The 11,782-nt window shown below is 42.7% G+C and overlaps 1 pseudogene; it reads right to left on the bottom strand.

Moving 5' to 3' along the window:
• The window catches only part of LOC101650350, a 6,650-nt pseudogene extending 2,895 nt beyond the window's left edge, over positions 1-3,755 (bottom strand).
• Positions 3,756-11,782: the final 8,027 nt, after the last annotated feature.

Genomic DNA, 11,782 nt, shown 5'->3' with positions numbered 1-11,782 from the left:
CCCCCCTCATTCACTATACCCTGCTAGCATTTTAAACATTGGTGGAAGACCTTCCAGCTTCACAGTACCACATAAGCCACTACAGTATGACAAACTGACAGATGGGTGATGGTAAGTCTCCCTATCCAGGAAAAATTGTGCATCTGAATTATGGTGTGGTGTTGGCAAAGAATATTGACTATACCCTGGAGGACCAGAAGAAGGAATACATCAGTCTAGCCAGACATAGGGTGAGTGTGTGTCAGAATCAGCTCAACAACACCTAACAACAATAACAACAATCCAGGTTCTAATAGATCCATAGGTGGTACAAATGGTTTGCCCTGGACTACTGAACATTTTTCAGTTCTAACTCACTAGTGGTAACACAGAACAAAGGCCTGCAATCTTCTTTTGTTGTGATTATAGCCATAAAAAAACTCTGTAAAGTGGTTTTAATCTGTAACATATGCGGTTGCCATGTGTCAGAATCAACTCAATAGCAATGAGTTTTGTTTTTTATTTACCAAATTTCTACATATTGTTTTTCTTTTTACACAGTCTTTTGAGTCACTGCTATACTTAACACTAGAACAAGTGTTTACAGACCCCCTAAATATTCAACTTCAGAAAAAGTCACTGCATGACAATGGTGCCTAAGTTATTTCACCAAATCACAAAGGAACAAATACTGCATAACTGCACTGAAATGAAATGAATGTCTGGGTCAGGCAGCATTGTAGAGATGAAAGTTCATTAGTGGTTTCCAGAGACAGGTGTGTGGAGGAAAGTGGAAAGTACTTCCTTCGGGTACATTGAACTCCTGCCAAGAGTGAGTGTAAAACTTAGAAATGGATAATGACCATGGTTGAGCACAATAAACATAACTAATGTTCAAAGGACATTTATATAGGTATAAATACAGGCACATACATTATATATGATGATAGGGAAATAGATCTATGTACATAAAATTATATGTTAACTATTGAGGTAGAAGTTGGACATTGGATCTCTACTCAAGCCCTCCCTCAATGCAAGACACTTTATTCTAACAATCTGGCATTCTATGATGCTCAACTTCCCAATATGATCACTGAAGACAAAATGGGTGCATAAGCACATGTGGTGAAGAAAGCTGATGGTGCCTGGCTATTACAAGACATAGTGTCTGAGGTCTTAAAGGCTTGAAGATTAAACAACCGGCCATCTAGCTGTGAAACAACAAAGCTCACATGGAAGAAGCACACCAATCTATATGATCATGAGGTGTTGACAGGATCGTGTATCAGGCATCAGAAGACCCAAAACAACCATAACAATGTGAACGATGAGGGGAGGAGTGGAGACTCAAAGCCCATCTGTAGGCAATTGGACATCCTCTCACAGAAGGGTCACAAGTTTAGTATAGCGCCGACAAAACACACAACATTCCTCTAGTTCTTTAATGCTTCCTCCCCCCTCCCCACCCCACTATCATGACCCCAGTTCTACCTTACAAATCCAGCTAGATCAGAGCGTGTACACTGGTACAATAAGAGCTCTTGACACATGGAATCCAGGACAGATACACCCCTAAGGAACAATAATGGGGATAGTGATATCATGAGGGTATGGATTGTTATAAGAGCCCCAATAAAATTATTTTTAAAAAACCACAATTAATGTTGCTGAATCACAAACATTAAGAATATTGAAATAGCAAACATTTTGTTCTATCTGTAACGCAAGCCCACTGCCAATAAGTCCATTCTGACACATTGCTACCTTATGCAGGCCTTCCAAGGTTTTGTAAATCTGTAAGGGAGCAGGCAGCCTCATCTTTCTCCTAAGGAGCTGCTGGTAGATTTGAAACACCACCTTGCAGTTAGCTGTCATTTACCTAACAGTGCCACCAGGGCTCCTTGGTTAAATGTACAATACATTTACCCCAATAGCAAATACATAAATAACACAGAACAACTATGGGTCCAGGAAGCATCAGAAATTTCCAGGCAAATTATATTTTCCAAACTTTATATTTCATTGGAAATAGGATCATGGAAACACTAAGTTTATTGTACACAAACAACGTGTTATAATGACTAGGAATTGTCTGGTTTCTTAATTGGAAATTAGCCAGTCTTTTCCACCCGGCATTTATTAACAGTCTCTAATCACCTGGCTGGAAATGAAAGGCAAACCTGCCCCACGTCCACTGTTGCTCCGATTATTCCAGTAGTGGCTTTAATAGTGTTTTGTAACAGCCATGAGAATTAGTGCCACCAGGGATAATCTGACAAAGGTTGTTTAAGCCTCAACGAAGCGAAATGTGATTGTAATTTATAAGGGGTGTCACAGATTGAATTATATCTCAAAAAACTTAAGTGTCAGCTTATCTGGGCCATGATTTCCAGCAACTTGGCAGTTATGTAATGCTGTAATTTGACGATGGTGTCTTGATGCAATTACCCGTGATGTCAATATGTTGTGATCCACTGTGATCAGCCAATTCGTGGTCATGGGATTAGGATGGGGTGCAACACCCTTAATCAGGTCACAGCCCAGATCTGATGGAAGGGGAATTTTCTTGGGGTGAAGCCCACATTACCTTGATTACAAGAGATGAAAGGGTAGAAAAGTGAGCAGAGAAAGGGACCTTGGTACCATCAAGCAGGAAGAGCAGCAGTGGCATGTATCCTGTGGACCGAGGGTCCCTGCACGGAGAACTTCCTAGACCAACAGGACGTGGCTGGAACTTGGGAGTGGTACTCACCCACCTCCTGTTCCAGAAATACAATTTGCTTAAATTGGGGGGATTAGGGTCCAGTTTTGCAGTGGTAAAAGCTGCCAGCCATTTATATATATACTATTATGTAATATATTTCTATCATTTTGTGTAATATATTGTATATAATTTATATAAAACATATATATTTATATAAAAACCACGGCCTCGCTAGCTGTGAGTTACAACGCTGGCCTCAAATTCAGATCAAATCTCTCAATATTAGATTAAAAACAAAACCCAGCCAATGAGAGTGAAAAACTGCTCAATTCAACCTGAATGTAACTGCTATCCCAAACAGCCTGGTGTAAACAGCACCGAAATGGCTTTGAGAAGCTCGGAGCACTTCAGCTGAGAGAAAATGTCCTCAGCGTGACATCCACTTTCCTGAAAAGAGAGCTGGCGTGTGTAGGTTTCCTCCTTCGAGAGAGACGGAGAAGGAAGAAGCCAGCAGGCAACGCTGGGAGGAGGCACAGAACTGCCCAGCGGGCAGCGGGGACATTGGAGGTCGGGGTCTGGGAATCAGCAACTGGCACACGCGGTCGATGCCCGGTGCCTGCTGGGCCACCGTGTTTTTCTGGCCATCAAGACTCGGACCACGGACCCGACCCTCCAGCGGCAGTGCCTTTTCATGCCCTTGTTGTCCCAGGGGCTCTCCAGGCCTCCATAAATACCCTTCACTAGGAGAGTCCACTCCGCTCTCGTCCAGAGGCTGAACTGCTTTTTCAATGTCATCCGCGGTCAAGAGATGAACATCTTCAAGACAATGCTGCCTGCTGTCCTTGACCACCTGGATCTTGGTGCTGATCGGGGCTGGGGGAGAGGGATGGGGTCAGGGCGACCAGCGGAGCACCTGCCATGTTTCCTTGTCGCAGGCAGAAGTCCCCCTCGCCCTTGTCCAGCCTGGCCTGGCCATCGCCCCGTCTTCCTTGTCCATGAATTTGTTCTCATTGTACTCCTCCACGTCCACCTTCCGGCACCGGGCCGAGGACACCGTGTTCTTCGACATCCCGGGTCCCACCAGTGACCAAGGGCTACCTGTCTCTGCATCAGCAGCCTCAGCCTGGCTTGTCTCCTTAACGTGCATTCTATGGTGCTATTTGTAACGTAGCTAAGGTATTGGATCTATGAGTTATTTCATTCATGAAAGTTGTAGGCGTTAAAATTTAATTTGCTCATGCCCTTAAATGATATCTTACCTGGTATGCAATTTTTTATTGATAATTGTTTTAATCAAACCTTAAAATCTATTCATTTACTTAAGGTATCTATTGAATCTTATGAGAACTATTAAAATAATTGCTGTCCTAAAAAAAGAACGAAAGAAAAACTCTTCTCCTAGACCAGTGCTCTGAACTCATGTCTAGCCTCCTACACTGTAAAGGGACAGATCTTTCCTTGCTGGAACAACCCAATCGTAGTATTTCTATAAATCGGCAGTGGATTACCAAGACAGTGGACACGGTTATAAAAAGAAGAAAGACCTGAAAATCCACTTCTGAAAAGTAGCCAGTGAAAATTCTGTAGATCGCAATAGTCTGATTCCCAAATAATCACAGGGATGGTGCAGGACCAGGCTGTATTGTGTTCTGTGTGCATGGGGTCTCTGAGAACTGAGAACTGACTGCATGGTTGCCAACCGCAGGGTGCATGGCTAAGTGCCACAATGACGTGACATTTCTCCTCATGCCTCAGGGCATGAGACAATATTCACTGAATGGCTGTGAGAGATGCATATGCTTTGACCCATAATTTCATATCTAGGAGCTTACTTTAAGGAATCATGGAGGTCTACAATTAGTTTCAATGCTCATGATCGTGTTTCCAAAATAGTGAAAAATATCTGCTATAAGAAATTGGCTTACTCAAAAGTAGAACACCTGTATACAGAGGAGTGCAACGTAGCTGTGAAAAAGATGGTGCAAACCTGCATTTCCTGACACCTGGGAAGTCAGAACATTCTAGAGCTAGGGTAAGGAACAAGATAGTAACGACACAATGATTCGATTTTCTTTACAAAGAAAAGACAGGAGACTTGCTTTCTAGTTTTCCTAAAAGGAACACACGTGTGCACCTTTTCCTATGTGGAAATACAAATATAACATACAAAAATAACCCCAAACCCGTCGCTATTGAGTCAATTCGCAGTGACCTGACAGGACAGACGAAAAGAGCCTGATCGCATCCTAGGGCTGTACCTTTTTTGGGAGCAGACTGCCGCGTGGTTCAAACCTCCAAACTTTCAGTTCACGGCTGAGTGCTTTAACCACTGTGTCACCAGGGATCCTATGTGAAAATAGATATAAGAAACCACCTGAAAGTAGACCTTTCAAATCTGTGTTGATGAAGCTTAGAACTACCAACTTCAAACAAGTGATTAGGGAATATCATACACCAGAGAAATCTAATTATTAATTACTTATTTAATAATTAATTGTCATTAATTATTTTAAAGACATTGAATTATTTTCTCCACCAATCCTCATGGATTGGCTACTGTGCACTAAGAGCCTTTGGGTGATGCAAACAGTGAATGTGTTTGCATATTATCCAGAAGGTTGGTGGATCAGGTCCCCCAGAGTTGCCTGGTGATCTACTTCTGAAAGGTTACAGCCATTGAAACCCTTTATCCCAGTTCCACTCTGACATTCATGGATCTCCCCAAGTCAGAATCCACTTGACTGCAACCGGTCTACTGTGAGCCAGGCACAATTTGCACCAGGACAATATGAGAGGAACCAGATAGAAACAGGGCCTGCTCTCAGGGAGAGAGGCCAGAAAACAAAATGGTGATCACTTCCAATGGTGAAAAATGCTATTAAAAATTAAAGAGATTAATTAGAAAAATGACTTCTCAGAGGAGAGCCAAGGGCTCTCCAGATAATGTGTCCGGGAAGGCCTCTCTGAAGAGGTAATACGGGAGCTTCAGCGCAGATGCAAAAGCAGCAGCCAAGTCAGGGGAATTGTAGAGGCATCAACAACAGGAAGTGCTGAAACCGAGAAGAAGGAACCAGGTACGCAGACAAGTGCTTCTCTAGCCTGGCTCCACTTTATGCCTGCGTTCACACCACACCCCTGCCCCACTCATGAACACAGAGTAAGAACGTCTGAGGTGAGGCCGGGGCTCAGGGTATTCATTTGTTTGTTTGTTTCTAGGAGGCATTTTATTGTTTGTTTACTCATTTGCTTTTTAATAAATGACTTTTTGAGATATAGTTCAGTTACCACACATGAAGTGTCACAGAACAAACTTGTCAGCTCTTTATTTAAAACAATCCAAAGAGACTTAATGAGGAATCGAGAGTTCAAACTGGAGAGACACAGACTCTCAAAGACGACAGTGCAGCGCCCTGAGCACTGTAAGAAGTGAAGAACTAGCAGGCAACGATCCTGGGTGGTTGACATATATAAAAGTGCGATTGAGTTTTGGCAAACCCACAAAGATCTTTCAAGTTTGCGTGTTGAATTCTGATTGGCTGATTTTGCATGGTTTCTTGAGCATCTTGTATAAGTTTCAACAGGTCAAGTTTCCTGAAGAGTTAGACTAACCTCAGCTACAGGTTTAAGAAGTTCAGCTGGGTTCTTTCTCCCTCTTCCTGGGATCCATAATAGGCCAACCGTGAGGCCTGTTGTTACGTGTCCTCCCCCCTTTTGATTAAGTCCCCACAAGGAGGCAGATATCACGTCACCCAACCTTTCTTCTGAAATGAAACCAACCTGCGATAGACGCCTGCTTTTGCAAACTCGTAAGAATCCAGATGCCATTCGAGAAAAGCAACGAGGCACCATCTGATGTATAGTCTACTATCATACCAACTAAAAGAAAAGCCACCACCACTGCCGTGAAGTTGATTCTGATTCCTTACAAAGCTGTGGCTTTGTACATCTTCACAAGAGCAGACAGCTCATCTTTCTCTCACAGGTGGCTGGTGGGTTTGAATTGCCAACCTGTGGTTAGCAGTTCAACAAAGACCCAATAGAACCAGGAGAACTTCTTTAGATCTCATTAATTGGATGAGTTGATTATTGAGGATCTTGCTATTGAGTGAATTGATAATTGGGGTCATAGGAGCAGACAACGGGTTATAGTATGGAAATAATTCTCAGGCTAGCACTGACTACAGGAATCTGGGTAGATGGCCCAAGGGAAAAGGGAGGAGAAAGTTTAGGGTAAATAAATTTCTTCAAGATACATTGTATGGACAGGGACACCATGGTGAAGTTAAATAGGTGGGATAAGCATTTCATGGTACATTTGACTCTACGTACAATAATTAGATAATTATTCCAGTTTGCAATAGTGAATGCAGTCAAGAATTAATACTATCTGGTACCCAACTTTATTATTATTTTTTTTTTAGTACCAAACTAAAATGCTGCAGTGTAGTGAAATTGTTTGCTGTGTATCTTCTAGTCATAGACTTTGTGACTGGGTGGAGCATGCAAATAAGGTACCATATATACTCAAGGATGAGCCAACCTGAATATCAGCCGAGGCACCTAATTTTACCACAATAACTGCATTAAAAACGTGCTGAAAAACTCGACTTATACATGAATATATACGGTAAATAGGACTTTAAGGAGGGAATTGGTCAGCTTCTTCATTTCTCTGGCCATAAAGTAAGCCATCTCAGAAGTAAGAAGAGAGAGGATTCCACAACCAGCAGAAAGAGGAGCCACACTTGTCTAGGATCCTGGTGTCCACAGAAGCCATGAAGAAAGAGTCAAGACAGCAGCAGAGACCATGAAAGGAGTCATGGCAGAGAAATCATGAGACAGAGCATTAGGCTGCCTGCTCCACAGACCAAATAAAGCTGTGTGCTTTTAAGCAAGGGGCTGGCTTGTAGCATGAGGTGGCCTTTGGGCATTCATCAGCCTTAAAGGAGCTTTGTAACACTTTCCCTACAGGGCTGTGGGTCATGTCACAGAAAGGCTGAGAACCAGAGAGAGACCTACATATCTGTGTGGCTGAGAAGAGGCACTATAGATAAAAAGACTGTATCTTTAGTGGGATTTGTTGTTGTTGTTTGTTTGTTTTATTTTTTTAAAAAAACCTGACTCGTATCTGCTAATTCACAAATAAACTCTCATAATCATAGGTGTTGTCTGTGAGTTCTTTCTGGTTGTGTTAGCCTGGGTAGACTAGAGAAACAAATCCAGAGACACTCTTATGTGTATAAGAGAGAGCTTTATATAAGAGTAATTGTATATTAAGAAAATGTTCCAGCCCAGTCCAGATCAAGTCCATAGTCCAATATTAGCCTATATGTCCAGTACCAGTCTGTAACTTCCTCTTCAGACTCACACAACACATGCAATGGTGCCGAGTGCAGGAAGATAATAGGCCAGTGGGCAGAAAGTCTTGTGGATCCAGTGGTGTTGGAAGCATCTTAGTGCTGGCGTGGGTCTCCACGTGGCTCCTCTAGCTCCAAGACTCCAGCTCCCATCAGCATAGCTCCATGTGGCTTGTCAACAGGAGTGTCTTGCAGGGAGACGAAGCAGAGAGAGTGTATCTGGCCTCCAGTGAGCTATTTATCTCCATAGTGCCTCCAAATGAGGTCACCAAGCTGTGACCTGATTGGCAGGCTGAACTCCACCTCTTTGCTCTTAATAGTCTCGAGTTGACACCACGTTATGTAACTACCACAGTGGTCATTGTATCAAATGACCAGCCGAGAAGTATAGAGTTAAAGCAAGTCTGCCTCATAGGAATCATCCTTGGGAAGATGTGGAATTAGATTCTCCTTCACCCTTATGTATCTAGAGGAGGTCAGGTGTGTCACCTGAGGAATTTCCTCAAGTGTTTAAAAAAGTGAGTCATCTTTCAGGAGAAAATACAGCCAGTGGCTTTGTGGCAAATTTTCTCAATGCCTGTTCTATTTCTCTAGTAATCGTCATCCAAACACAGCAAAAAGTACTAACAATAGCACAAAGTCCTCCTTGCTGGGCTAGAAAGAAGTTAAAAACTGTCTATTATCTAACATAACCTTAACTAAAGATTTTAGAGGTATTTGTTAAACAGTCATTCCATCTGCACTACCATTAGCAATTTGAGCTAAGGTAGCAGATGCTAATGGATCTGAATTTTTCATGACCAGAATGCAGACGGAGATGATAGATGCAGCATTCAATCAAATTGCTAGTGTTAGCCACTGGCTGAGCTAATTTAATAAATGTATTTTTCTCCCCATGTGGTAGAAAGCATGACTGATACTTGTGGTCTTTTTACTTGGTAATTTATCCAACTTGAATACCCATGTGTGTTAGGCAGGGTTCTTTAGAAAAACAAAACCAGGACACTTATGATTATATAAATATAAGAGGATAGGTTTATAAAGCAAGAAGGAATAACAGCTAATTAATCCACACAGCAGTACAGAGAGCTCAGTTCAACTCACATTCGTGGGACAGGTAATATACTGGACGTCCTTCAGCTCTTGTAGGCTGCCAGGCCCAAGATCAAGGAAGCAGACAACAGAGTCTTCCCTCAGGCAAGGCAGGCAGAGTCTGCCAACAGGCAGCAGGCAGCAGGAGGGGTCGGCAACAGTCAGTAACTCAGGGTTTAGCCTGGAAAGCCCTGATGGGATCTTGAACTCAAGCACTTGGACAGGATCCACCAGCCTCAAACTCAAGCCATGGAGCACCAGCAGTATGGAGAAGCAGGTCTTGAAGGAGCATCAAGCTCTAGCAACATGATCCACAGGTTGGCTTGGTCCACGGGTAGCGTAGCACACAGGTAGAGGCACAGAACTAGCTAAAGCAGCAGCATACTGGTCCATCACTAGGGAGCAAGAGGGAGATAGGATGACAACTGTCTTTATTTATTTCAGTATTCCTTCAATCAAGCTACGACCTGACTGAACTCCGCCCACATGTTCCCATTGGCCTAGTTGGGACAATAAGCCTAACTATCACACCATGTAACTTTCATCTTTCTCTCTCAGTTCTCTTTTACTGTTTTCTAACAGTTTAAGAATAGCTGGAATTAAAAAGTAAATTTTATAACTTCGGCAAGATGCATGAAATCTTGTTCTGTGATCCTCAGCACCTTAGCCTGAACTAACTGTCTACCACATCAGAGTGAAGACCCAAAGTCCATCTATAGACAACTGGACATCCCCTAACAGAAAAGTCACAGGAAATGATGAGCCAGCCAGGGTGCAGTATAGCACCAAGGAAATACACAACACTCCTCTAGTTCTTTAATACTTCCTCCCCATCCATGATCACGACCCTAATTCTACCTTACAAATCTGGCTAGACCAGAGCTTGTACACTGGTACAGACAAGAGCTCTTGACACAGGGAATCCAGGACAGATAAACCCCTCAGGAACAATAACAGGAGCAGTCATACCATGAGGGTATGGGGGAAGGTAGGGAGAGAAGAGGGAGAAAGGGGGAACTGATCACAATGATTGATGTATACCCCCCACCCCAGGGGGGATGAACAACAGAAACATGGCTGACGGGAGACAGTGGACGGTGTAAGATATGAAAATAATAATTTATAATTTATCAAGGGTTCATGAGGGTGGAAGGGTGTGGGAGTGAGGGAAAAAAGAGGAGCTGATACCAAGGGCTCAAGAAGAAAGAAAATGTTTTTAAAATGATGATGGCAACAAATGTACAAATGTGCTTGATAAAACTGATGTATGGATTGTTATCAGAAATGTAAAAACCCCCAATAAAATGATTTATGAAAAAAAAGATAGAACACATAATAATTGTGAGACTTAATACTAAATATTAGGTTATACCAAGAACATACTAAGATGATCAAATTTTAAAATATCTGAATAGAAATTTTTAAAACTCCTTGGAAATACTATGCAAATTCCTCACTAAAAACCATTGGCTTTGATGATGAAGGAAAGCTCTGTAATTCAGTTTAGTAACTGAAATAATAAAGTTGTGACATAATAAGTACCTATATACTCGAGTATAAGACGACCCGAATGTCTGTCAGCCGAGGCACCTAATTTTATCACAAAAAAACTGCATTTAAAATGTGCTAACCCAGCCCCTCCCCTCGCCTCCCCCCCAGAAGAATTCATTTCATAGGACAGTACTGAAGCTACAGCTCAAGGAGAGAACTTGATTCGAGCACACAGGAGCCAATGAGGGGGAGGGAAAAAAGAGTGAAGCACATCCTGGCCCACCAAGCCCTGAGAACAATGTTTCTGCTCAGAGTAGCCAATGCAGAGAGGACCATAGGGCCGGATGCACCAAGAGACAATGCCTTCCTCACTGACCCATTGCATCACGGGGGTCAACACTGGAGACACTGGGCCGGAACTGTTCCTGCCCTGAGCCCACCATGCCGAATCATACATTGGGGGCGTGCAATAGTGTATCAAGGCGAGCAGAGCAATGAAGCCCCCAAGGTATACCAAAAATAGACTGTAGGGCCAGGGCGTGGTGCCCCATCAGACTCCACTGGGGAACACTCATAGGGGACAAAAAATAGACTTTGAACAATTTATAGAGTTTTTGTTTGTTTGTTTTGTTTTTGTTGTCATTGTCATTGTTGTTGCCTTTTTGTTGTTGTTGTTGTTGTTGCTATTGTTTTATTTTCTATTGTTGCTTCATTGTGCTCGGTCTTGTGTCAGTGCATATTGTTGTCGCTGCATGTCTATCTGGAAGGGATAGGAGGGATGGACAAGCCAGAAGAGTGAACATGGATGACAGTTCAGGGGGACATCGGAGAGGGGGAGGAGGGGGGAAAGAAGTGGGTGTTAACAAACCCAGGGACAAGGGAATAACAAGTGACCAAAAATCAATGATGAGGAGGGTGTAGGAGGTCTGGCAGGGCTGGATCAAGGACAATGTAGCCGAGAGGAATTCCTGAAACCCAAATGAAGGCTGATCATGATAGTGGGACAAGAGGAAAATAAGAAGAAATAGAGGAAAGAACTAGGAGGCAAAGGGGATTTATAGAGATCTAAATATAGGCATATATGCATATGTAAATATATTTATATACGACAAGGGGGAAATATTTATAGGCTTAGTATTGAGGAAACAGATGGACA

This window comes from Echinops telfairi, unplaced genomic scaffold (genome assembly GCF_000313985.2).
Source record: "Echinops telfairi isolate 266 unplaced genomic scaffold, ASM31398v2 ScPeMD7_5;HRSCAF=22, whole genome shotgun sequence".
In the NCBI taxonomy this organism is placed as follows: Eukaryota; Metazoa; Chordata; class Mammalia; order Afrosoricida; family Tenrecidae; genus Echinops; species Echinops telfairi.
Note: the sequence above shows the minus strand (reverse complement) of the source record. Positions and strands in the feature narration are given on the sequence as shown.